Raw genomic sequence first — 24029 nt, forward strand, 5'->3', positions numbered from 1 at the left:
TGCTGAGGAATAAATAATGTCATGTTTTGAGACGATATACCTAACTTATGATACGTTTATGTAATAGTAGACTGTTATTTATGAATTAACGTCTTTACTTTGCTGAGGAATAAAATAATGTCATGTTTTGAGAGACGATACCTAACTTAAGATACGTTATGTAATAGTAGAATGTTATTTATGAATAACCTCTTTACTTTGCTGAGGAATAAATGTCATGTTTTGAGACGATACCTAACTTAAGATACGTTATGTAATAGTAGAACTGTTATTTATGAATAACCTCTTTACTTTGCTGAGGAATAAATGTCATGTTTTGAGACGATACCTAACTTAAGATACGTTATGTAATAGTAGACTGTTATTTATGAATTAACCTCTTTACTTTGCTGAGGAATAAAATGTCATGTTTTGAGACGATACCTAACTTATGATACGTTATGTAATAGTAGAACTGTTATTTATGAATAACGTCTTTACTTTGCTGAGGAATAAATGTCATGTTTTTGAGACGATACCTAACTTAAGATACGTTATGTAATAGTAGACTGTTATTTACGAATTAACCTCTTTACTTTGCTGAGGAATAAATGTCATGTTTTGAGACGATACCTAACTTAAGATACGTTATGTAATAGTAGACAGTTATTTATGATTAACGTCTTTACTTTGCTGAGGAATAAATGTCATGTTTTGAGACGATACCTAACTTAAGATACGTTATGTAATAGTAGACTGTTATTTATGAATTAACCTCTTTACTTTGCAGAGGAATAAATGTCATATTTTGAGACGATACTTAACTTATGATACGTTATGTAATAGTAGACTGTTATTTATGATTAACGTCTTTACTTTGCTGAGGAATAAAATAATGTCATGTTTTGAGACGATACCTAACTTAAGATACGTTATGTAATAGTAGACTGTTATTTATGTTATGAATAACCTCTTTACTTTGCTGAGGAATAAATGTCATGTTTTGAGACGATACCTAACTTAAGATACGTTATGTAATAGTAGACTGTTATTTATGATTAACCTCATTTACTTTGCTGAGGAATTATGTCATATTTGAGACGTCTTACTTATGCAGAGGACTGTATTTATGATTAACGTCTTTACTTTGCTGAGGAATAAATGTCATATTTTGAGACGATACTTAACTTATGATACGTTATGTAATAGTAGACTGTTATTTAAGATTAACGTCTTTACTTTGCTGAGGAATAAATGTCATGTTTTGAGACGATACCTAACTTATGATTGGAAAACGTGCATTGCATATCTCTGAGCATGCAAATTTTCAAAATTAAGTTAGCTGAGAGGGTATCGGACTTTATAAAGTGGTAATTAAATTATACTAATTTTAAAAGATACTAAATACAATTTTATAGAACGTAAGTAACAATCGATATATAAATTTAAATACTTTAATGCAAATTATAAGATAAAATATGGACGTGATAATTTTAAACCTCCTTGAATGTTTATAACCCTAAATAATTTTATAATGCTATTACAAACAGGCTCTTGTACTTTTGTTAAACATTGTTTATATAACCATGAATGTTTGTTGCTTTTGTTCAAAACGTATAAGAAACAATAAAGCACCAAGTCAAATTGTAGAATTCCGTAATATAAGTGACACGTATGGGTCTGACAGCAACATAGTGCCCTTGTCTTCGTTGCTATGCTATTACTCGGCAAGTTTAACACGTTGTTCCAGTCAGTGGGTGTTTATCAAACTCATATTCACGTTATTCTATGTTGTTATTTGTAAACTATTTAATAATTGTCTTGATTAATCGTAATATTGGATGTACGTTACAACAATTTAAAATAAGTCAACTGAAAAGTTGTCTATTTTTCCTACTTCGCTTGACCTTTTGCAATGCGTTCTATGTGTGGAAGTGAGTAGAAAATCGCTTTTTAAGAAGCGTAAAGCTTCCTACATAATCTTTCTAACTACTAATTCGGTTTTCGATATAATCTAAATTTCGAAGGTTATATTTCCAGAAACTCTGACACTCGAATCAAAATTTAATTATAGTTTAAATATAGTAGGCAATTGAATCACCTACCAAGTTTCTAGATTTTAGGCAGAATGCCGATTTTCAAAATTCTTGTCAATATTAAATGGTATAGTCTGAGTGCAAGCAAAGCTACTTAGATTGCAAAAAATGTTTTCTGTTCGATATATCAAAACATATTTAAAATCTAGCATTCAAATTTAATACGCAAATGTGTGAAATGGAGACATAGCAGTTTAAATTTTAACAGTTCTAAATTTGCTAAAAACAGCCAACCAGGTCTTCCAGCTTTTTATTATCTTTGTCCAAAATGCCAAAAATGATTTTTAGCCAACAATTGAAGATGTTACGCATTCTTAAGCATCGAATAAACTTAAAAATTTACCAACCCCATATATCCTAGATACATGCTTAATGGATCCAGTTTGAGATCTCTAAAGGCTACATACACAGGGGGATTTCAGTCAACAACTGAGGTACAGCGTTGTTTGATACAGAGCCTGATTGCCTAAACATCATCCCTTTCATTAACCTGATAGCCTGCAATCTAATAAACAGTGACTTTATTGTATTAGCAAGAGATAAAATGACTTGATAACAGCCACAGACAAGTTTTCAGCTGAACACACAAGAGTAAAAAGCCTTCAAAGATGCTTAGCTCACAGACAAAATATTGATTTTCTTGCCCCTATCACAGACGCAAGTTTCCACACGCACTCACCTTATTGGCAGTGACCTCTGCTTAGAAAATTAGAGCAAAGGCCCTTGAAAGGATAAGATCGCATATGGCCTAATTCCTCAAATTCAAACATTCACGTCAAGTTTAGTCTTCGGGTCATCAGTACAAATTCAAGCTCGACTAATGAAAAGGATTTGTTTTCTTTGAATCAAGCCTTAGATAAATGTTTATTAAAGAAAGGCTTCTCGGGACCGCGATCAGAGATCTTGTGCAAGATATCATATTCTAGGATTATGTTAATGTTAGCATATTAAAGATTGGTGAACTTAACTCAGACTTCGTTTTTACCCTATAGAGTTCCACGGATCTAGATTCTTAAAGTGCAGCATAACAGAAATTAAAACATAGAAATTTTCATCAATTTATAGCAAATGTTATTAAAGAAAACTCTTATTCTTAGTGCTAAATGTACTAATTTAACTACGGAGTTTCAATTATTTTGTAATTTCAAAAACGAAGTGCAACGGTCAGTTTTTTTAAGAAACAAACATTGTAATTGCAGTTTGCATATAAGCAGTTCTTATTTAAACAGAGTAATTACAGGTGTAAGAGGTTGGAATAATGTACAGCTTGAATTTCCACGGGGAAGAGATACTCTACTACTGGAGATCATACAGTGATCTCTTTGATATCCCATTACCGATTTTAACTGACTAGCGAGCAGTATTATTAATTAAATAACATCTTAAGAAAAGACATTCTAGACTGATGTCATTAACATCGGTTATCTTCAAAACCTATATAAAGGTAGGCTATAATAACCCTAAGATGATGACCTAGATACTTACAGCCTATCATAGGTACAGGTTTAGTTTATAAGTGTTATGAAGTGGTACTACATACAGTTAATAGCAGTCTGTTAATCATTCTCAATATCTTTATCCCAATATACGCAAGTATCAATTTTATTACAGCCCTAAGGCACGAGTAGGTGCTGCCTCGATATCGCACTTTATCACTTTCTCCCTTAAGTAATAGAAACAGTTACACGTGCCCGTTAGTCACTCTCAAGGTGATATCCCCTATGCACTAAATTATCAGTTGTATTACATGTCTTGGGACGTGTGGGAGTAGACTAGAAAAAGCACTTTATCACTCTCTCCCTTAATTAATAGCAACAGTTACACGTGCCCGTTAGTCACTCTCAAGGTGTTATCTATCACCAATAAACTAAAGTATCGATTGCATTACAGCGCTTAGGCACGAGTAAGCTTTGCCTTGACATCACACTTTATCACTCTCTCGCTTAATTAGTAGCTACAGTTACACGTGTTCGTTAGTCACTCTCAATGTGTTATCCCCAATACACGCAAGTATCGATTGTATTACAGCCCCTAGGCACGAGTAAGCGTTGCCTTGACATCACACTTTATCACTCTTCTCGCTTAATTAGTAGCTACAGTTACACGTTTCCGTTAGCCACTCTCAAGGTGTTATCACCAATACACGCAAGTATCGATTGTATTACAGCCCTTAGGCACGAGTAAGCTTTGCCTTGACTTCACTCTTTATCATACACTCGCTTAATTAGTAGCTACAGTTACACGTGTTCGTTAGTCACTCTCAATGTGTTATCCCCAATACACGCAAGTATCGATTGTATTACAGCCCCTAGGCACGAGTAAGCGTTGCCTTGACATCACACTTTATCATATCACTCTTCTCGCTTAATTAGTAGCTACAGTTACACGTTTCCGTTAGCCACTCTCAAGGTGTTATCACCAATACACGCAAGTATCGATTGCATTACAGCCCTTAGGCACGAGTAAGCTTTGCCTTGACTTCACACTTTATCATACACTCGCTTAATTAGTAGCTACAGTTACACGTTTCCGTTAGACACTCTCAAGGTGTTATCCCCAATACACGCAATTATCGATTGTATTACAGCCCTTAGGCACGAGTAAGCTTTGCCTTGACATCACACTTTATCACTCTTCTCGCTTAATTAGTAGCTACAGTTACACGTGTTCGTTAGCCACTCTCAAGGTGTTATCACCAATACACGCAAGTATCGATTGCATTACAGCCCTTAGGCACGAGTAAGCTTTGCCTTGACTTCACACTTTATCATACACTCGCTTAATTAGTAGCTACAGTTACACGTTTCCGTTAGACACTCTCAAGGTGTTATCCCCAATACACGCAATTATCGATTGTATTACAGCCCTTAGGCACGAGTAAGCTTTGCCTTGACATCACACTTTATCACTCTCTCGCTTAATTAGTAGCTATAGTTACACGTGTCCGTTAGCCACTCTCAAGGTGTTATCACCAATACACGCAAGTATCGATTGCATTACAGCCCTTAGGCACGAGTAAGCTTTGCCTTGACTTCACACTTTATCATACACTCGCTTAATTAGTAGCTACAGTTACACGTTTCCGTTAGCCACTCTCAAGGTGTTATCCCCAATACACGCAATTATCGATTGTATTACAGCCCTTAGGCACGAGTAAGCTTTGCCTTGACATCACACTTTATCACTCTCTCGCTTAATTAGTAGCTACAGTTACACGTGTTCGTTAGTCACTCTCAATGTGTTATCCCCAATACACGCAAGTATCGATTGTATTACAGCCCCTAGGCACGAGTAAGCGTTGCCTTGACATCACACTTTATCACTCTCTCGCTTAATTAGTAGCTACAGTTACACGTTTCCGTTAGCCACTCTCAAGGTGTTATCACCAATACACGCAAGTATCGATTGCATTACAGCCCTTAGGCACGAGTAAGCTTTGCCTTGACTTCACACTTTATCATACACTCGCTTAATTAGTAGCTACAGTTACACGTTTCCGTTAGCCACTCTCAAGGTGTTATCACCAATACACGCAAGTATCGATTGCATTACAGCCCTTAGGCACGAGTAAGCTTTGCCTTGACATCACACTTTATCACTCTTTCGCTTAATTAGTAGCTACAGTTACACGTGTCCGTTAGTCACTCTCAATGTGTTATCCCCAATACACTAAAGTATCGATTGTATTACATGACTTGGGAAGAGTGGGATTTGTCTTGACAATACACTTTATCATTCTTACTGTGTAGCTACAGTTACACAGGTCCAAGTGTGTAGATTAATATCCCTTGAAATTAAAATAATATCGACACGACACGTCCACGAGAGAGCAGCCAGCCATTTTTGACGCCCTGCGTTAATTAAAGACAATAAAACAACCAAAAATTACAATCTTTAACCCCCAAACCAAACATATTGTAAATTAATCCCACAGCACAGCCCGTTATACAACCTCCATAATATTCAACAACTCACCTAGTATAATTTAATGCAACTCAGTATTAATGAACGATTTAGTCCTAGAATTCATTTTCTTGCTGCTACGAATGATCCATATTAACTAAACAAATTTTGTGACCAAAACTAGTATATTATTTCTACCTAACGGTCAAATTATTATATTACCTAACAATAATATTATTATTATTACCTACCGGACCAAACTACTCATTTATCACTGTTACTTAATCATTTTAACAATTATTGCTACTAACACTAAAAACTAACAACCATATATATATATATATATATATATATATATATATATATATATATAATTAAAATACAACTTATCCCTGTCGACAACTCCCCACAGGAAGTCCACAGATTCGTCAAACACTACCCTACATTCCTCCTGATGATTTCATGACGACTGCCTCTGAACGAATCCGCCGCCTCTCTCTCTGTATCTCATTCTTCAATCAATCACCTGCCCTTGAGGGTTACCCCGCTAATAGAAGTAATATGTGCTGAAAATTACCACACCAAGTGTTTTTTTTTTCCACTACACTAAGTTACCGATTGTATTACAATACTGAGAATTGAGTTGGTGTTGTATTTATATTACATTGCATTACGCCCTCCGTTGTTTCGTATCTCCTGATATTTTAAATATCCTAATATTTGTAGAATTTAACAAATTCTACAAATATTATTTTTTTTAGAATGCACTAATCTGGCCAGGATATCATACATTAATATTAGAATAAAAGGAAGAACTTTAATAAAAGTTAAGTTCAAAAGAGAAACGCTGTAGTCAAGTGAAAGGTCAACTAGCTGTAAGTAAATGTGTCTCATGACCTTTTGAAGAATCAAAAGTGATAATAATACTCGACTGAGTCACAGAAGCAATAATTTAACGGCTACATAAAATGTTAGCGAACACTATTACCGAGGGTGCTTATAAAATTCTTCCTAGCCTGTCTGTTTGTCTTCTACAGGATATCACAAGAACGAATTGAAATCTAAAATTTTGCCTAAAATCTGAAGATTTCACTCGCATATAAGTATTGACTTTTAGAAAACATTTCATTGAACAAAAGTTACATAGAACTAGTCAATTGATCTATTTCTGCACTTATTTTCAATGAACAATTGTTTCGTTTATCTTCTAATTTGGTGCTGTAGTGTAAAATCTTTGTATAAGCTTATGTACAACTTAGATCACCACGCGTGTGTGAAAGAAGAAAAAGGACGAAAATGGCTTACATGAAAGTGAATTTAGAATGAAAAGCAAAATTAGGGTAATTTCAAGCCATTCACCCCAGTAAATTGTCGGCAAGTGTGGGGTAGTGTGTGGCGTGTTGGCCAAACTTACACCAGCCTCATGTGATATAAACCTTACAGAAGTATTGTTGTGTGGGCACATTAATTTCATTCTTGGAGTTTGATTGAATTAAAGCTATAATTTTAATGTGGTTTATTTCTTATAGCCAGCTACTTAAAATTCAGGTAAATTAGGGATTAGAGATGGAACAACTCTATTCTGGAAATTATACATACGTACCCCTAGTCCTTTAACTAACAGAATAGGCGAGTATACAATATTCTAACGTAGTGCAATAGTTTTTGGCAATAATATTTACAAAGCATATTTGTCACGGCCCTTACATAAAATACCCTCCTATTCAAGATAATTTTTCTAAAGACAGGAAACATATACAATTTTTCATTTATTACATCCTCATGTGACCTTTAAATGTTCAAGGCATTTACAGCAGAATTATCTTATAATCTCAATAAAGGTTGAAAATCACGGTACTAATTAATCCGTGTATATAAAAAGCAACTGAATTGATTGACATACTTGTAGTATGTTTTTAAAATATTTCTTATGTAATAATTTAATAACAATTACATTTACAATATATTATATTCAAAAATGCACCCTCCGGAGTTATATTTTCAAATTCTAGAAAAAAGCAGATCTGTATCTTTAGCTGTTTTTATTTGGGCTTCATTACAAAATTGTCCAAGTTCGCAGCTTTATGTGTCTGTACTATCTCGTGGAGTTATCTAAAAATAATTCTAATTTTGGTGATACCAGAAAAGTTAATTTAATACTTAATGGACTGTGACTTTAATACTTAAGTTATTAAAAAAAATCTAATCGCACAAAATATGAATGAGAAAGGTATTTTCATGCTTCAGTCCTTACAATTAACTCATATAACAATACATTTTTGTGATTGCCTTAAAAATTATCTGAAAATAAACAATTGTCTCATTTTTCTTTAATATTCATCTTCACAAAAAACTGACTTCCTTGAGAAGGTAAATAATTAAACTAAAACGTGTTTTAACACGATACGTGCTGAATTTTATTCTTATAAAAATGTTTTGTTCAATAGTTTACTAACACGGATGAATAGGCTATACTATCCCTAACAACTAATCCCTAGGCCTAAATACATGGAGGGCAAATAAATATTATTTAAACCTATGTCTCGTATTATATCTAAAGAATGGGGTGATATAATCTAGTAAAATGTACAGAGTTCAATTTTTAATAAGAGTATTAAACAGACTAGTCTGTATGATTAAATTAACAATATTATAAATATTATACAAGGCATGTTGCAAAAGAGAAGTGCAATAATAAACAATCAAAGTAGATCACTTTAACACATTAATGTATATTGTGGGAAAATAAGAAATACTTTGTTTGAAAAATACAGTTCTTTTTATCCTCTCCAAAATTATTGTTATCTTTCATGATATGAGCTTTTTTCCAAAGTTAGTATTGTTATTATACACTAATTCTATTTTACACTTAAATACATATAATATTAATAATATCTTACAAGTATTTAAGCTGGATTGTAGCCTAGTTTTGTTTGGTGTAGTCACCCACAACAATAGCGATAAAACAAAGAATAGCAGAAATTGAAAGGTTTTTGTTTACTTTCCGTTTTAAAATTCTTTGTATTGTATTCAATAGGCATAATAATAATTTAAATATCAGTTTTTATGTACTTGCAATTCCATTCTGTATTATTCGGATTTGAATTGTATCTCTGAAATAGTTTATTAAATAATAAAATTTTTTAAAACAAAAACATGTGGTATGTAAGTATTATATTATTATTATTAAAATTATTTCTACTGTAATTGTATAAATATTTAATTGTATTACGTATATTCTGAGAAATTAGTAAAAAAGAATAGAGTAAAAATTAAATGCAAAAGGAGCACACACTTCTAAACCACTTATGTGATTAAAGGGCTCTGCAACCCTTTAATCTGAGAATGTCCACTAAAAATTAAAAGAGAAAGCGTGTCAGCGGTAGGGGAAGTAGGTTATTGTCTTTTGCATTGTAAATGCTCAGTTACTAATTAACATTACCATTTGTATTACAATAAACGGTATATAGCGACTAATCACCGTACCTCCTACAAATTTACAACTAAGAAATAAATTAAAATAGTTATAACATGTGACAGAAACACAAGGCTTAAGAGTATTGTAGTTTATTCCGAGGGACATAACGGAGCCTCTCATATAATATATAGCTTAAAACCTATTAACTAGTATATTACGTATTTGAATAATAAATTATATATTGATGGCGTTTCTGTGGTTACAGGTTATAAACTTATAAATAGTTATCTTTACACATATACTCATATTGGTCTTGAAAGCTAACGATTTTAAGTAGATTCTATTATTGACAAATCGTGTTTTTTTAGTGATCTGAGCTCTAAATGTATCTAAAACTAAAGTAGTTAATTTTAATTTAAGAGATTTTAAGTTTATTAATGATATAATTTTTCATGAATTTAATTGTAAGCAAACAAACATATGTAGATGCGAGAAAATTGAGATAGTTAAGCATTTTAAATATCTAGAAGTATTTCTAGATAGTAAATTGTCATGGGTAAAACATATTGAATATATACAAAATTCTTTAAAGCGTCAAATTAGGAAATTTTATTATATAAGGAATAAATGTAACGCAGATCTATTACGGACTTTGTATTTTGCTCTTATACATTCTAGGTTGCAATATGGTATTCACTGCTGGGGAGGAGCGTTTAAAAATTCAATAGGAAAACTTAGAGCAACCCAAAACCATTTTTTGCGTATAATTTTATATAAAAACAAGAGAGAATCATCTTTTCCTCTTTATCAAAAGCTGAATATTTTACCACTCCAACATTTATTTATTTATAAAGTATTACAAATTTTTTTCAAAAGAAGCGGGAACAATAGAACAGAACGTTTATATAAGCATACGAACATGACGCGGAACGTAAAAAACAAAGCAGTTTTAAGACCAAAAGTTAAAAAATCTTTTTTTTTTAAATCGTTTGTGTTTTTAGGCCCAAAGTGTTTTAATATGTTACCAATTGATATAAAAAAGTGTAAATCTAATAAAACTTTTAAAGTTCACCTGAAAAAATGGCTGATGAACTCTGAGGAAACCAAACAATTAACAGATATAATTGAATAAAACATTTCTGAATGTATATGTGAGTGCTGTAAAGGTTGTATATGGAGTATAGGGAAAATTTAGATTTCATGGGTTAAAATAAAATAAATAAACTACGAAAGTAGCAGTATTTGATAAGTGTGTATAATTGTTCCAGTAATTATGTTTTGGTTGCTTAATTTTATATTAATAAGTAAGGTTTAAGATTGTCCACATTAGTTTGTAAACAAATAAAGTGATAACACTACAGAGGCCGAATGCCAATTCTCAGTGTCATAAAAGTAGTGACTGATAATAATGTATATTGTTTGATTGCCGGCCATCAAAACTGTGTAGGATGGTCGAGTATATTCCTACCATTATAAGATGCATGAAGTGTAATAATGCAGAAGGAATAAAGATATTTTCATTATTTTCATTTCTATCCCGGAATCATTTACGACATAACTTCAGGCTAGAATCTTATTATTATCTGAGAGCATGCTAAAACACTACTGGGGTTTGAATCCGGGCACTTTGGGCGAGAAGCTAAGCACTCAGTTCAGAAATGGTAAATAATTACATGGTACATGACAGCATTTATATTATTTTGTAAATCAATATTCCACAAATGGTATATCATTAAACTTTTTCAACTATGCTAAATTTATTAGATGTGGTTAAGGGATTTACGCGGGATTGTCACGCTATGAATCCCTAAGTGGATGAGAACACTCTAAAACAAACTTCAAGAAAGAAAATGTTAATTTTAATCAATAAAAAGAAATACATTTACAATTTTCAAAAATGTTTCAAAATATATCTGGTTGTAATTTCTAATTGATAACGTTGGCTTAAGTAAACCCATGAGTGGTTGAGTGAATCAACTAACATAAAAATATCATTTTTGAAATGTAATATTTCACTGGATTTGTCGCAAAATAATTAATTAGTATACAATTAAGTTTTATAGAATACAGGGTTCACAGAATTAAAGAGTTTTCTAAAAAGAATAATTTTGTCAGCGACTTTTTTCTTAATTTTTAAATCTAAAAGTGGTAATGTGAACCTAAATTAACCTATATCTCTTTGCGTATAACTATGCACTTACATATATGCCATTTATTGCTCTATTACTACAAATAAAACAAATAATCCAATTGTATTAGATAAACACTTAGAAAGATGTCAATAAGATTAGTACAGGCAGAATCAATAGTCAATGTCAGCATAACAATGAGGTGTCGAGAGCGCTGTCTCCTTAAAGTCCTTGTCTCTCGTCTCCTAGTGGTCAACTGTTACAGAGGACCTATTCAGTTTATCTGTTGTTTAACTATGATATTCATCTCCAATAAATCAATAAGTTAATGTCTGTCCTTTCCATAAGCCAAACCAAGAACACTAATCACACTTTATAATCCTAATCGCAACAAGAAAATAACGGAACAAATATATTTGCTTATAAGCTAAGTAAAACATGATATTTTAACATGTGACATATTATCACATGTAACTTCACATATAAATAACAAAATTCACTAGATTGGGAAGTTTTTAACAACAATGAATCTAAAATGTTGCATGTCCAACACTAATGGAAATTTTCTGAGCGTCATTGAAGCCTATCACTCTAGGAGGCTGACAAAGTTCCTCTTTTGTCTGCCTCTGACTATAACAATTCTTTTTTGTGTAATGCATGTCTGTCTACCTGATTATAGGACAATTTTAGAATGAAATGAGGTATATACTTGAAATTTTTCTTGCAAAAGCAATTAAGCGAGTCTGTTACATGACACGTGATGTGGCCCACTCCTATCTTGTATTTAAAACAGAATATATCTTTGATTTTTCAATTCGTAACAATAAATGTGCCTGGAAGCGAATCGATTGGCATGTGTTTTAGGGAGTAAGTGATATCAATTCAAAAATGGATTATCTCGAAATTTAATATTACAGATGCAGGAAAAATAAATGATGTAAAGGTTTAATTAATAAGGTAAATTAATTAATATACCTGAGACCAACCGAACATAGCTAATTATAAAGTAAAACCCAATCAATCTTATGGGTTCTTATGGGATTCGTATTACACACAAAATACATATGTACATATAGAAGTGGCAGAAGCTGCAAATTAATGCCATGAATCTATTACAGATCAGAAGAAAAGACATTTTGTTAACGAAGCAGACGTAACCGAAGTTGGAGAGTTATAGTAACGGTGGTCATGTTAGGGTCGCTACCGCGGTTTCGGCGGGAAGACATCATCAACTGTGGTTTCACCACCAAACAGCTGCGGTTCTGCGTTTATTTATTACGTGTTTCGGTATTTTAATTGTTTAATACATAATTTATACTGATTACAATCTTGTTTTATAATGTCTTTACTCAATAAAATTCTTTATTTTAGTTAGAAAAAATAATCAGTTACATATATACAAGATATTATAGATAACCGTTGTTTATAGATAATATTTTTAGTGTCCTGTAGCTGGGAGATAATAAAAATATTATAGTACCTCAAAGGTATGTATTAGGAGAACACAGTTGCCCAAATCCAACCTTAAATGGTTCAATTCATACAAAATGACAGCAGCTTTAGAGTTAATAGTGTTAACGTGTTGAAAATAGTTTTGTTATCATTTTTTAATTAGTTACAATCAAATCAAAATCAAATCAAATCAAATCTGTTTTATTGCTGAGGCAATAATACATCGTATGGCAAACGTCAATTAATAATAATATCCTAAAATTTCAGTCATTCATACTATAATACACATACAGACATACAATGTTTACAATCACACCTCTTTCATTCATCGCCAATGCAACCCACTTCGAATATCAATCAATCAATCAATGCATTTATTGACAAAAACATAACATGCATAGGCATTCGTCAAGGAAATTATAATATCCCAACTTAAAGTATACACTACTGACAGATCAAACACAACAAGACCAAATCAATATAACAGGAGTGATCTACAATTTATTATCCTCAACGTATTCCCGGGCACTGTAATATTCTCTCGAAATAAGAAATTTTTTCAGACGATTTTGAAATTCCCTATCGTCCACAACAATTTTCAAGCAGGATGGCAAAGAGTTAAAAAGGCGGATGCAGGAGTAAAGACTTTGTTTTTCAAAAAAAGATGTTTTATGGCAGGGTAGGATTAGGTTGTTTCTTTTTCTTAAGGAGTAATTATGGGCTGGATTAACGTTGATTGAAAAAGGTGGGGATACTTTTTGTAAAAAGAAAGACACTGAAGGATATAGCGGTGACAATTTAGAATAGCGGTGTCAGTCTTCTAATTGGGCGGCCTCCCAGTTGAAAGCCAAAAACTCACCTGCATTATAAAATGCTTGAGACACCAAGAAGCGTTTTAGGCGAGTCTTAAACGCCTTTGGCGTTGGAGCATCTTTGATTGAATTGGGCAGTCTGTTGAGGAATTGAATACCCGCCTGTGAAGGCAGGCGTTCATAAACCACCGTTCTGTGTCTACCAGTTCGGTAGTTTGCTCTGCCACGTGACTCATACATGTGTATGTCTTGGCCTCTAATTAAGGTACATTTATTCACACAAAACATAGTTGTTTCCAATATGTAGAGACCTGGCAGAGTCAACAGCTGCAATTTCTTGAAAACTTGCTTGCACGACTCTCTGAATTTGATTTTTTGCGATGATTCGAATTGCTTTTTTTTGGAGTCTGAAAACTCTTTGGAACTGACTGTTAGCGCAAGCTCCTCAAAGGATCACTCCATAGGCCAGGTGGGGTTATATCAAGCCATAATACGCCGTAATCAGTACCTGAATCGGGCAGTATTTTGCTAAAGATCTCAGAACAAAGATGCCTGAGCAGATTTTGGCGAAAACATGATCAATGTGCACATTCCATGTCAGTCCTTGATCAAGGTACATTCCAAGGAATTTTTAAGAGTAGTCTTCGTCCAGTGTGGAGTCAGCCATCAATATGGCAGGTCCACACTGTTTGCCCGCAGTGCGCAAAGAAAAATTTAAAACGTTGGTTTTTGAAGAGTTTATTGTGAGGTTGAGGCTGTTGAACTATTGGACACAGTAGTTGATATCAACAAAAACCTGTTGTTCCGAAACTTCACTTCATCTTGCATTGAAAAAAAGAGTCACAATACAATATTAAAGCCCCGACAAATCGATACTTAATATAAATATAAACATAAGACGCCATTTTTTATAGATTTAACTATTTGAGGATTGAACAATTTGTATTCCTTAACATTCAAACCGCCGCGCGCCGCTATTTCGAATAAAAAGAACTTAAAGAAAATGTTTAAAAGGAACATTACAAATTACATTTACTGCCGTATTCCCAATACAAAAAGTTTGACTTTATAAATTCATATTTTTTTAACCATCAATAAAACATAGATGAGTCCATTAAAAATGTCCTGTAAATTTAATCATTTTTAAGAAATGAATGTTTAATGTTTTTAAGAACACCCTGTATAATCTGCAGGTAAATTGAACCATCCCTACTTGGATTGTGAGTCACGTTTATTATGTATTACCACAGTTTCTATTATGTATTGAGGACACTGGCTATCTAAATCAATCTGTGTACCTGACTTGAAGCTGGATATCCTATTGCTATATTGACTTCTGTGTGTTGTAACATAAAACTCGTCCACTTTAGCTCTCTGTAATGAATATATTGTGTGCAAAAATCGGAAAATAATATATTTATCATATCATTCTGTAATTTTATCCAACTCCCACGTACCTTCCAATTTCAGGAACAATTGTAAATTTTTATTTGATTAAAAATGTAATAGTATAACAAAAAATTAACCATGGATTTTTAGCTGGTGTTAAATTTTTTGTGATAATTCGTATGAATTATAGATTATAGTATATCTATTAATTATAGATATATTCGTATACATTATACTGGGTGTTCCAAATTTTCCAAACTAACATGCTTTTGTGCTAATCAGTCGCAAAAATACCATTGACAGCCATTTTTATACTAACCTTGCCATACAATTTCTAAAGAGCTGATTCCAACACTATGTGCAGTTAAACATCAGTCAGAATTACCAACCACCCGAAAGGTAAAAATTTCTTCAAAACACCTAAAAAAACTAGTCTTTAATAATTATTTGACAAAGCCAATATGAAAAGTATAACATATATGACATTTTTGAAATCAGTACAAAATCTAATTTATTTTGATTAAGTAAAACATGGATATTTGTTTGAAAAATATTGGGTTGATCCCTTACCTCCTGCTTGTTGATTATGAGAGTTTGTCACTATAATATTTAAAAACTATAATAAATGTTATAGAGATCTTACAAAGTACTAACGATAGTGTTTTGAGCGCAGCGACGGAATGATGAAACCAACAATTATCTTAACCACATTTACTTGTTGGTCTTGCTATTAAGGACAGTGTTGTCCATTTTCTCTTTGCTCTATCTGTTATAGTTTCCAAAATCGCTTCATTTTACATAAAATGTGGATCACACCGTATATCTCACTATTCTTTATATATTAACAAACATGCTTAATTCGTTTATTGAAAAAGTAAAACTTATCTTGTATAAGCTGATACGAGAAAGCTCATATACTTTTATTCTACGATCGCGATATCCTGTCATATCGGAACTAGTCAGACAACTTATTATATATTTGTGGGATCACTAAAGGCTGGGGCTCTCGGCCCACCAGGGACCACTGAGGTGGTTGGTTCCGACCACGTTATTAATTATACATTCTCGTTGCGGCTTATTTTAAATCTATAAAATATTTGGCGAATTTAAAATATTTTATCTAACACGTTACGACTGCACTCTCATGCATAACCTCCCTTTTATTTTGTACTATTAATTCGTATTTTACCAGACTTTTTATATAAAAAACTAACAAGTTGAGTTTTGTTGTTACTTAAAACTCAATAGCTTGCGTTCACGGAAACTATTTAATGTCAATATCATAATTGAAAGTAGCGTGACGTTGTAGCGGTGTTCCTTGTGAGGGTTTTGCTGTCAAACTCTGTAAACTTCTATATTGATCATTACAACAAAAAACTACTGTGTTCAAACATAAAATAATTTTAGTTATATCAGTAAACAAAATGAACAACCAACTTTCAAGATTACAAATTTACGTTTGCCTAGTGGCTATTCCGGAAATTAATAAGTGCTTAGCAATAATAGCTTAGGATAAGTACTCAATTAAAAAATGAGTTAAAAAGCGGATTTATAGAATTCTATTAAAAATAGTAAACGTATGTTTCATAAAATCGTAACACACTTTATTTTCTTTTTACTGTGTTATCTTAAGTAATTATCACTCCGTATAGGTATTATATACCAATTTTAATTTTTATTATGGATTTATAAACTAAATTTGAACTTAAATATATTTAATTTATCTTTTTGAATATATTTTTATTAAACTATGCAAATTATTCCTACTCACATACATTTATAAAACAGTAGGTATGAAATTAGGGACGCGTGTTTCAGAATGCGTCAACTTAATAATACCTTGTTTAAACCTTGTGCAAAGGAAAGATTTGAGAAAACATCCGACCTTTGATCTTCGTGTGTAATCTCCTGTGGAACAATAAAGATTTTGCTGAACACGAGAAACCCTTTTCTGTCGAGTACTATTCTAATGTTTATTTTATACGAAACTTCAAGTACAGTGAGATCGTGGACAGGATGTTCGGTTTCCTTCAGGATCTTATATTTGAGTTATTCAAGAGGTATACGAGTTCCAACGCTTGAATAAATAAAGAAGTCTTCATAGAAATTTGAATTACACGTTCCTAATTGAACTCCCAGCTTTTGATAACGATTTTGGGCAAAGCTCTCAACACACAGTGAATTATGTTTTAGAAGTAGTCAATATAAAACATGTGAAACATTTAACAACGAAAAATGTACAAAGTCGTACTATCCTTTCAAACTTTCCATAATAGGTAAGAGGTCTTATCAGATTCTATACTCCAGAGTTCTAGAACCGGAACTTCATAGTATTGTTAATACTAGCTAATGAATGTGGAAAACATTTATAGAAATTGTGAAAGAAGCTTTATTTATATATAGGTAACAACGATTTCGATGACACTACATGATCATTTTTATTCATTTGATCATTTTTACATTGTTTTTTATGGGTAATCATAACGGCAACGAAAATCATTAATTTCTAAAAAAATCATGTAAAGAGTGTGTGTAATAAGAATTTCATAATAAAGATTAAGATTTGAAATCACATAAATATTTTTCATATATTGCAACTTTGTCAGCAGTTTTAACCTAATACAGTTAGAATTATGAATAAAACAGGAGTTTCCGTCAAAAACAAACTCTAATCAAAGACTAGCTGTATTTGTTGTTTTAGTAACCGAAACTTACATGAATATATGCAAAAATAACTTTAAAATGAAAGCTTATACAATTAAAATAACATATTCGTACAAAATCAACCGTATTTAAATAACGCTATTTACTTAAAACTGTTAATATAATGTACCTACAGAATTGTATTGAAAATAAGCAAATTATATCTACGTAAACACTAAACATCAGTTTCCAAGATAATAAAACCCCAAAAGATGCAAAAATTATGAGATAAAAAGGAAATACAATTATAAACACGTAATCAACAGCAGTGTCCAGCCATGAGTTTCGTGTTTGAATAAACGATATCAATCAACTTTGAGTGTTGGTTTGCTTCAATCAACTAAGTGTACCATTGCTTTAGAGAAGTATAATGGCTAGATTGGAAATGGTGCAGTTCGATGCCAGTATGCATTCTTTAGTTTATATATTCCAACAGAGAACGAACTATTTATTGAAAAAACGCTCCACAATTTTCACAACTAACCATTCACTATTAACAACACGTGATCCATATAGCACGTTGCTAGGCGTAGCTTTTATTTATTTTGTTAAACTTATACAGAATATTTACATCATGTTGAAAAATACTACATAACAATCAAAACTAAAATAACCCAGTTCAAAAGCTGCAATATGACGAAAATATACTTTTTTAAACCTAACCTTTATTTTTTCTAATAATTAATTATACTATTAGAATAATTAATAATTAGAATAATTACCTTGGAAGTACAGTACATACGATTTATAATAATAAAAATTTACTTAAATATTGTTTATGAACTATCCCTATAGATAAGTGGTTTTATTAAAATTTGTCAACTTACTAGCCTTGCCGTTGAGAGCAACCCAATTTCCGACTTGATCAACGTAACTGCTGCCACCGTCATGCTTTAGTGTCATGTAATTCTTATGATAACAAATGTTTAGACCAGTTCCACTGTAGTTCTTCCGGTGAGTTCATTAAGGAACATGATTGCGATAAGCGTTGTAGTCCGGAACATTTAATGCGCATGCGCTCACGAGGCTCAAGTTTTCATTAGTCAATTGCAACCCGTTTCATCTGATGGCTCAGTGTGTATTAACCGAAAAATAGTTTATTTGGTTCAGTAAAACTATAATACAGTAGTTACAAATAACAATGTCGATATCCTTGACATATTAAGTTACTTTTAAATTAAAACTTGTTGAGGAAAGAAGTTAATTCCCAATTTCAAATATGGATTTATAAGCGGTTCACTGTAACTTTATCATTAAACGTTACATTCGGCTAATTAGCTAGCGATCTCTACTACTAGTTACCTCTCCTCTTACAAGTAATTTAGTTTCCTTTACTTATTGCAATTATTATAAACTATATTTAGTAAAGGTAAGATAATTCTTTTCGAGATTTATTATCTTTCAATGATACAGAAGGTCAGTTGTCTCTCGCTGGTCATTGCTATCTTTATTCTTTAGTTCAGTTCATAATAATTAGAGTATTTCATGAATTGAAGGGTTTTGCATTTTTATATCAACAAAAATATATTTCTAACAATATTTTGTACTATAACGTAGTTTATTCTGATAGTAAAAACTTCTCAAGAGTTCGTGAGGAGAAAGCAATCTATGAACTTTAAATAATACTAATGGTTTTTAAAATATTCTAAGATACAAAGTTTTAATGTCCGATATTTTGTAAATATTAAAGATATTGCCATAATATTTTTTAGTAACTAGCCTAGATATAGTTATAATAGTTTTAGCTAAATTTGGCGTACAATGACTAATTTAAGCTGTTTTGTAACTACATAAGCGTTTTATAACTAAAATAAACTTATAAAATTAAAATTTTGAAATTATCTATATGATTAGTAGGGCAATAAAAAGATCATAAATACTATTCTCAGTAAAAAATTGACTTCATAAACAGACGTGTTCTGAATGAAGCAGGTGCATTTAACTGTAGGACCATTAATCATTCAAGTTGAATCGGAACCTTATTTACCCATACAACATTGTATCCTCGTATACATTAGCCGAACCACGTAATCTTACATCTATCTGTGTTCCTTGCACGTTCAAGATAAATGTACTGTGCATGCATATAAGTTTATAACGTTTTATTCATTGAAAGGTGCACCATTACATATATCAATTATCTATGTAACTATATGTGATGTTAATGTATCTGTACTTGTAGAAACCAAATACAGACATTACGTAACAAAATATAGCTATATATAGTAGAATAATACACAGAAAATAAACCACGCTTAAATACGCAATTAACATTCTAATACAACGGAGCATGGAAGGTTCCGACAGGATACAACAAAAGAGTTATACAATACACAGACCTTTTGATCCTTGACCATTTGCTCCCTATCCATTCCTTCTTGTTCAAAATGAACCAAGTTTTTAATCTCTATAACCATTCTATTAAGAACTATCACAAATATGGGCAGACATCCTTGTGCATACTGACGGGCTGCCCGTCAGATCAACGGGTATTTTGCGCCCAATCCATAGGGATTTTCTCGAACAATGTATCCAATTTTTAATCTCTACAACTGTTCTATTAAACATTATCACAAAAGCGGGAAGACATAAACATGTAGACGGACCGGCTGCCAAAAATGTTAAAATTAACTAAAACTGCAACGAAATTATAAAAAAAATAAAACAAATCTTTAATTTACAAATTTTGTTTTAAAAAAATACGAATGAACTAAAAGCACGTTTTTTATATTGTATGTCATCTATTGGTGCAGTAACAAAACCCAATAGATGATGGTGGTTGTTTAGTATTTGTAAAAGTAATTCTATTAAGTAAAAGTATTAATTAATTTAGTAATAGCTACAATTTTAATAAAATGTTATGATATAATACATGCTAAGCTTCATTGGTTTCAGATTTCATTATGATGTATTCGTAGTCTAAAGTTGGTTTTGTAATATTTAAATATGAATACAGCGAAAGACAAATCCCTCATATTGAACAGAGAGTAATCTTCTTGACAAGAATGACGTCGCTCGATATTTTCATCACGTCTCAAAGATATGACGGACAAGTTCTGAAATAAATTGAGTGCTTTATTGCTATCTATTTTCATTGAGAGAAATAACAGGTTCATCGACGGTTTACTTCTTTACGTCCACAGGTTTCATTGGCGACTTTATTACGAACTTTATACTAATATGTGAGTAATTCCTAAGGGAACTTTTAATTTTGATGTTGTAATATAGTTGTTCAATCCACCTCCTTCAATAAAATGTAATGTAAGAAACATGCGATTATAATTATGAATTATTTATGCAAACAAGTGTAACAACAATATCCTTTTAATGAAACTAATTGTAAACTAATATTATATCCCAAAAGTAACTACTTGGTATAGTAATAAAATTTTTACTATGGTCATAAAGATTTTTACTTACCTCCAGAACACATCACATTACACATCTAAATATTTTTAATTGCTTTAATTTGTATAACGCAAGGGAATACTTGGATGAAAAGGCGTTATATAGTTTTCAAAGAGCTTTGAATGAGCTCATGGGGGTGGAGGAGTACGTCTCTCTAGATAATAAGTAGTACTTAACTAGTTTTCCATTAATGCATTACCGTATATATGCTAGTATATATATTTAGCTTTGATGTACATCCAGGGCCTTACTTAGCTTTGGCGGGCCCCGGAAAACATATTCGGCCGGGCCCCGTCATTTTCCGCCACCGCGAACGTTAATCCATTGATAACATCTTATTATTTTGTTAATGATATTAATATTAAATATATGTTGCTAAAATATAATTGCAGCAAAAATCTTATTAGTTTGGTTATTTTAATTTTTGTTTTTAATTAATTTAGTGAACTCTAAAAATATATAATAATTGGTCCACTAATTGTCCGATTCATATCATTTTTAGATATTCATGATTGTGAGAAAATTCTTTATAGACGTATTTTACTATTTTATTTTTATTTTCCCTTTAATTTAGCTTATAATAGCGTTACAGTAAAGTATACGCCAGGGCGGATTAGATTAAAATATCTTGTCCGTCAACATTGTTCCTTTAAATAGACATGTGGCGGGGTCGGCCCGGACCCCAATAAATTCTCCGAAGTTGTAAATTTTATATGTGCGAAAGATCAGATTGCATTTAAACTGATTACACTTAGGAATTACAGCAATTATCAATAACGTTTACCTATTAATAAATTATATAAAATATTCGGCTAAGGTTTATTATATAAACTTTGTAACTACAGGAGTTACGCGTGACAATAAGTTTCATCGATAATTAATTATGTTAAACGCAAACTAATTTTCATATAAATGACTAGAAAGAACATAAATATGTTTTAGTAGTTGTATAAGATAGGAAGACACACTTTGAGATTAATACTACTGATAGCCATATTGCAAACAGTGTGCTGCGGCTTCAGGACACGTACACATATCGATTGTACAGGAATGGGACGTCTGAAACAGACCGCGACCGTACTTTCATTTTATTTCGTACAAAATCCGTAATTAGTTTGTGTTTCTTCTGGGAATTTTTTGGATGGATATAAGTCTATTATCAATTTCTGAGATAATAATAATTGAGAACTTATTCTTCCTAATAATATAAATTAAGTTCTCCCGATATTTTACTATATTGTCATAGTCGTTAGTCGTTTATTGTCATCACCAAAAATATACTTCTTAGGACTCATGGTGAAATTAATATGGAATTTATACTTAGTATTGGTGTCAATTTAATTTATTTAATTCATTCTCTACTTAAACAATTTCCAACTCCAATAATTGGCCGTTTTTGTAACGATGACAACAGTATATGAAATCATTCAAAATTTAGAATTCAAATAATAAACATGTTTGGATCGATTTCTGTTAAAGCCTTACACAAAATCCTATTGTACCTATGGACCTGATGTAAAGAGTGTTGAACAATGACTGACAGGACGTCATGAAACCGAACAACTCTTCATAATTGCGCCTGAGGTTCGTAAACTGTGTATAGAAATTAAGCATAAAAATGAAGGAACATAAAGAAGGAAAGAGGCAGAAAATTTAAAAAAAAAATACTTTAAAAGCTCCCCGACTGTGATGAAGTAGTCAGTGATATTAAACATGTCTAGTTAGCGCAGCTCAACAGACACCGCAATTTAACCCTAAATTCATATTGACAGTGTCTACAACACTAGTTGTCCATGTTCCCTACTAATACTCTCTACCTGGGAACTAAATTCCAGTTGCGACTGGTACACTACTTATCGTCAATTTCTAAATTCTCCTAAAGATACTCGCTATCTGGGGACCAAATTCCAGCTCCCCACGCTATTGATCTACCAATCCCAAATTTCACTGAGGATACTCGTTAACTGGTGACCAAATTCCAGATGCCGACTGTTCCGTTATTGATCTTCCACTTTTAAATTTCACCGGGGACTAGGGATACTCGCTACCTGTTGGCCTTATTCCAATTTCCGACTGTTTCATTTTCAATCTTCCACTTTTAAATTCTGAGTATACTCGTTACCTGTGGAAAGAGTTCAGTCCGACTGCTACACTAATGATTGTCCAAACTTTTTAACATTTTTGATCACAATCCATCGACTACTTTGCAGGTTATTAGAGCTACTTATTTATAGCTAAGCAATTTTTAAATCAAAGAATTTTGTTATTGACTGTTATGTTTTAACTTATGTAGCAATCATAACTTGTCTCTCAGCTTTACGTTTATTTTTCTGTTATTAAAAACTCATTATTTGGTTATAATTATAATATTAAGTTCATTGGTAGGTTGTGTTATTATTCTTGAATTTTTTTTTTCTTGAAAAATCGCAACCTTTTTAAAATTATAAAAGAAATTTTGTTCGTTTACTAGGATTTGGGGGCATTTAAATTTAATTACGTTGCCAAAATAATTAAGTTTATAATACGTTTGGCTCATAACACGTCCTCTAAAGATTAAAGTTACATCCCAGAGGCATTGGTCAGCCAAACTATATACTTTAATGAAATAGGGGTGTCCATTTAAATTATGAATATACAGTTCCAATAGAATTAATGTTTCAGGTAACTTAATCTTTTTTTCGTTAGCAATTCTTCCACCAATTTCTTAATCAATTTATGAAGAAACAACGGATGGTTCGCA

The sequence above is a fragment of the Homalodisca vitripennis genome, chromosome 5 (genome assembly GCF_021130785.1).
Source record: "Homalodisca vitripennis isolate AUS2020 chromosome 5, UT_GWSS_2.1, whole genome shotgun sequence".
NCBI lineage: Eukaryota > Metazoa > Arthropoda > Insecta > Hemiptera > Cicadellidae > Homalodisca > Homalodisca vitripennis.